Here is a 6,000-nt window from a genome sequence, read left to right on the forward strand (position 1 = left end):
TTTGCCAAAATATCATGGGAAGTTTACTGGGGATTAAATCTGTACATTGCTATGAGTAATATTGACATAAACAATACTAACTCTTCCAGTCCATGAACATGGGATGTCTTTTATTTATGTCGTTTATTTCTTTCAGAAATAATTTGTAAATTTCGTTGTACAGAAAATTTTCTTTGATCTTACTGGTTAAGTTGCTAAGTATTGTATTTTTAAAATGCTATTGCAAGTGGAATTATTCATTACTTTTTTGCTTGCTGAATTTGTTGCCTGGTATTTTGTGGAATTTATTAGTTCTAAGATTTTTTTTATACTCCTAAGGGAAATTTTCAGCCTGTAAATTTTTTTTTTTTTGAGACATAGTCTCACTGTTGCCCAGACTGGAGTGCAATGGCGCTATCTCCCAGGTTCGAACAATTCTTCTGCCTCAGCCTTCCGAGTAGCTGGGATTAAAGGTGACTGACACCATGCCTGGCTAATTTTTGTATTTTTTAGAAGAGATGGGGTTTCACTGTGTTGGCCAGGCTAGTCTCGAACTCCTGAGCTCAAGTGATCCTCCTCCCTTGGCCTCCGAAAGTGCTGCTATGACAGGCGTGAGTCCCCATGCCCGACCAGCCTATGAAATTTTAGTAGATGCCAAAAGAGATACTTTTACTTCTTTTCCGACTTGGATGTCATTTCTTTCTTTTTGTTACTTGATTGCTTTGGCAAGGATTTGTAATACTGTGTTGAAAAGAAGTGGCGAAAGCAGGCATCCTTGCTTTGAAACTGATACCAGAGGAAATCCTTGTAGTATTTAACCATTGAGATTAATGTTGTTTCGAGTTTCATTTATAGCTTTTACTATGGTTATGTGATTTCATTCTATTCCTAATTTGTTGAATGTTGAATTTTTTATTCCTCCTTTGTCTTGCTTTGGTAAGATGGTAATGCTGGCCCCATAAAATGTGTTGGGGAGTGTTTCCTCCTTGAATTTCTTAGAAAAGTTTGAAAACACTTGTTATTTAAGTATTTCTTTGATGGAAGATTTTTCATTAATAATTCGGTACTGTTAATAGTTTCGTGTGTGTGGTTTTGATTTGGTAGCCTTTAGTTTCCTAGGTTTCTAGGAATTGGTACATTTCATCTAGGTTATCTAATTTGTTAACATTCACTTGCTTATAGTGCTCTTACAAAATCTCTTAGTTCTGTAGACTTTGCAGTATGTTTCTGATGGTAGCAACTTGAGTCTCCCTCTTTTTTCTGGTCCACTTAGCTAAAGGTTTGTCAGTTTTCTTGATTTTTGCTTATGAAGAACCAAGTGGTTATTTTGTGTTCATTTTCTGTTTTATTCATCTCTGTGTCATTCTTTATGTCCTTCCTTTTCCTCTTTGTGTTTAGTTGGCTTTTATAGTTCTTTAATTTGTACAGTTTGTTGATTTGAAATTTTTTTATGTTACGTTAATAGGTGTAAGATTCATAAAACGTTTTATTTTCATTTTCATTCATTCCCACATATTTTCTAATGTTCCTTTTAACCTCTTTGTTGTACTAGTTGTTTGTGTTTTCGTATGTCCACAAATTTGTGACTTTTCCAAGGGCTTTCCTTCTGTTAATTGATTTCTAAATTCATTGTCTTGCTGTGGTCAGAGAAGAGGCTTTTTCTGTCTGCCTTTTCAAAATTTATTGAGACTGAATTTGTGACTTAACTACATTTGTTGTGAAAAATGTCTCATGCACTTCAAGGGGAATGTGCATTTTGTTGTTCATAGATTGTTGTGTGCATATCTGTTAAATATAATTGATTTATTGTGATGTTACACACTTCATTTTTCTCTTTTTTTGGGGGGGTGGGGGGTGAGACAAAGTCTGGCTCTATTCCCTAGGCTGGAGTGCAGTCGTGTGATCTTGCCTCACTGCAACCTCTGCCTCCCAGGTTCAAACGATTCTCCTGCCTCAGCCTCCAAAGTAGCTAGGATTACAGGCACGTGCCACCACCACCGGTTAATTTTTGTGTTTTTAGTAGAGATAGGGTTTTGCCATGTTGGCCAGGCTGGTCTCAAACTCCTGACCTTGTGATCCACCTGCCGTGGCCTCCCAAAGTGCTGGGATTACAGGCATGAGCCACCACACCTGGCCCACACCTCTGTTTTCTTACTTGTTTCTGGTTATTCTATCTATCATTGAGAGTAGGTTCTTGGAAGTCTATATCTCTTAGTGAGGAAATGTCGATTTTTCCCTTCTTTTATGTCAATTTTTGTTTCATATATTTTGGTGGTTTATTAGGATCATAAATGTTGATCATCTTTATCTTGTAATTTTGATTAATGTATGATGTACATTTTTGTTTTTTGTAATATCTTGGATTAGCAGTCTGTTTTCTGACTTTAGCAGTCTACAAAATATCTGCTTCTCTTAACACCTTCACTCCTACCCCTTTCAGTTGATGTTATAAAAATATATCTTTTAACATATTGTGGATCAAAAAATATTTTCTGAAATTCATTTTTTTGTTAAATTGTTTAGAAGATAAATTGTAAAGTTATAATCAAAGTTACAATAATATTTACTGGTTTTTAGCCTAATGTGTGGTTTTATAATTTATCAATTTTAAGTCATGTAGAATCTAAAAAAGGCAAGAGGCTGGACATAGTAGCTCACGCCTATAATACCTGGCACTTTGGGAGGCTAAGGGAGGAGGATTGCTAGAGACCAGGAATTTGAGACCAACCTGTGCAACATAGCAAGAGGCTGTCTCTACAAAACAAATTTTAACAACAACAAATAGCTGAGTGTGGTGGCATATGCCTGTAGTCCCAGATACTCAGGAAGCTGAGATGCAAGGGTCTCTTGATCCCTGGAGGTTGAGGCTACAATGAGCCATGGTGATGCCACTGCATTTCAGCTTGTGCAACAGAATGAGAGCCTGTTTCTTAATGAAAAGCAAGTGGAGGGACAGTTACACCATTGTTAACCTTTCATAATTGCTCAAATACTTACCTTTAACCACATCTTTATTTCTTTTTTTTTTGAGACGGAGTCTCGCTCTGTCGCCCGGACTGGAGTGCAGTGGCCAGATCTCAGCTCACTTCAAGCTCTGCCTCCCGGGTTTACGCCATTCTCCTGTCTCAGCCTCCCATCTTTATTTCTTCATAGGGCTTCCATTTACTGTTTATTTCAACCTTCAGAAGTCTTTTCAGTGTTTTTGTTTGGTGGGGGAGCAGACCTAATGTTAACAAACTCCTGTTGTTTGTACATCTGGGAATGTATCAATTTCTCCCTTTTTAAAAAAAATTAACAGTTTTGTTGGATATTAGATTCTTAGTTGAATGGGTTTTTTTGTTTTTTTTTTTAGCACATTGAATGTGTCCACTACCTTCTGGCCTCGTGAGAAATTAACTGATAATCCTTGTTATATGATGCCAGTTTTCTATTGTTGCTTTTCAGAATTATTTCTCTTTTGCTCTCCATAGTTGAAAGATAATGTGTCTCATTGTGGGTCTTTGAGTTAATCTTGCTTGGAGTTTGTTGAGGTTCTTACATGTTAATATCCGTGTCTTTCATCAGATTTGAGAAGTTTCCGTCTAGAATTTCTTCAGATACTCTTTCTATTGCATGCTTTCGTTTTTCTGGAAATCCTGCAGTGTGTGTATTGGTTAGCTTGAGTGGTAGACTGGAAGTTGTTTAGACTCTGTGTACCTTTCTTCAATATTTTTTCTTTTTGTTCCTCAGAACTGATAAAATTCTGAAGTTTGCTGATCCTTTTTGTTGCCTGCTGAGATAATGCATTTGAATCCCTCTAGAAAATTTTTCATTTCAGTTAATTGAACGTTTCATGTTCCAGAATTTCATTTTGGGTTCCTTTGTGAAATTTTTTTTGTCTCATGATTCCATTTTGCTCATGCATCATTTTCTTAACCTTCTCCATCAGTTTCTTTAGTTCTTTGAGCAACTTTAAGATAGTTGTTTTAAAAGCTGCTTACCTGTCTTAACATCTTTGAGATTAGAAGTGGTAAACTGAGGAGAGCACAGCCTCTCAGTGTTTGTGTATCAGAGTGGTGTGTTTTGTTTTTTGTTTATTCCTACCCTCATTCCTTCTGCAAGCTGTATGTAAGTTGTTCCAGAAATGTGCACAGCTACCTTGCGTGAGGCTGTAGGAGTTAGGGGTAGGTAATTTGTACTTTGCTAGGAGTTGATGTTGAGTGAAATTAACCTGAATAAACCTGAATTTAGAGGTTAATAGAATCCTCCAGAGTTCCATACCAGTTATATCATACCGATTATTCTGGTGTATTTGTCATCTCAGGGGGAGAAAGAGTTCTGGTGCATCTTGCTCTACCATACTCCCAGAGCCCTCAGCTCACCAGTTTTTTTTATTGGGATACAATTTCTCATTCTGTCCCCAGGCTGTAGTGCAGTGGCACTATCATAGCTTACTGCAGCCTCGACTTTTTGGGCCCAAGGGACCCTCCTGCCTCAACCTTCTGAGTAGCTGGGACTACAGATATGCCCGGATAATTTTTCTTTTCTGAAGAGATGGGGTCTCACTACATTGCCTAGCCTCATCTTGGACTCCTGGACTCAAGCAGTCCCCCAGTCTCAGCCTCACAAAGTCCTGGGATTCTGGGCGTGAGCCACTCTGCCCAGCTTGTTTTACAGTAGTCAAATGAATCTGCCCACTTTCTGATTATCAATAAAAGTTGTGTTCTATAATTTTGTTACTTTTTAATTGTGATGGATTATGCATGACATAAATTTTGCCATATTAACCAGATTTAATTGTACTAGTTAGCATTAAATGCACTCACAGTGTTGTGTCACTATCACCATTTTCAAAACTTTTGTCATCTTAATTGGAAACTGTATACCTGTTACTCTAATCCCTAGTCCCTTGTCTCCCCAATCATGTTTTCTGCATTTGATTTTGCCTGTTGTAGGTATTTCATATAAGTTGAATCACATAGTATGTGTTTTTTGGTTCCTGACATATTTCATCTAATGCTTTCAAGTTTCATGTAATACATGAGAACTTCATTTCTTATTATGACTGAGTAAATCCATTTTGTGTATGTATGTGTGTGTATATATGTGTATATATGAGTGTATGTGTGTGTATACATATATAACACCACATTTTTTATCCATCTGCTAATGGACACAATTTTAAATCTATTCCTCTGCTAATGGCCATTTTATATGCCCGTGCTCACCAAAACATTCACAGTGTCCATTGAGAGATGAATACATTTAAAAATATGTCCATTAATATTTGAGCGTTGCCATACAAATATCTGGGTTCATGTCTTCATATCTGAATATATATATAGGGGAATGAAATTGCTGAGTTACTTGGTAATTTCATGAACTTGCTTTTTGAGGAAATATTTGTTATTTATTATGAGAAATTGAAGTCACCAAAAATGAGAACTGAATAATGTACCTTCTGTTATCTAGCAACTAGAATTAATAACTATCAACATTTTCCCCTATTTTGAAAATTACAGTTACTATGGTGATTTAATCCTGAATAGGTTTATATTTTTATGTATCAATTTTCAAAATAATTGCATTATCTTATCTCTACCTAGTAAAATTTACTAAAATTCCTATGTGCCTTCTAAAAACACAAAACAATCCTCATTTAAATTTCTCAAGGTTGTGCATGGTGTCTCAAGCCTGCAATCATAGCATTTTTGGAGGCCAAGGCATTTTGCTTGAGCCCAGGAGTTCCAGATGAGCATAGGCAACTAGTGAAACCTGTCTTCACAGAGAAAAGAAAAAAAATTAGGTGTGGTGGCATGCACTTGTGAACCCAATTATTTCAGAAGCTGAAGCAGGAGGATCACTTAAGCATTGAGCTACAATCACAACACTGAACTCCAGGCTGGGTATTCTAGTGGATTTCTTATTTCTTATTTGTTGGTTTTTTTTTTTTTTTGGGGGGGGGGTTGATTCTACCCTTATTTTTAGTATACTGAATGAATTGGTGAGCTACTGTGGTCCAAAATATATATTTTGTATATA

Source organism: Rhinopithecus bieti, unplaced genomic scaffold (assembly GCF_001698545.2).
Source record: "Rhinopithecus bieti isolate Rb0 unplaced genomic scaffold, ASM169854v2 scaffold_13247, whole genome shotgun sequence".
In the NCBI taxonomy this organism is placed as follows: domain Eukaryota; kingdom Metazoa; phylum Chordata; class Mammalia; order Primates; family Cercopithecidae; genus Rhinopithecus; species Rhinopithecus bieti.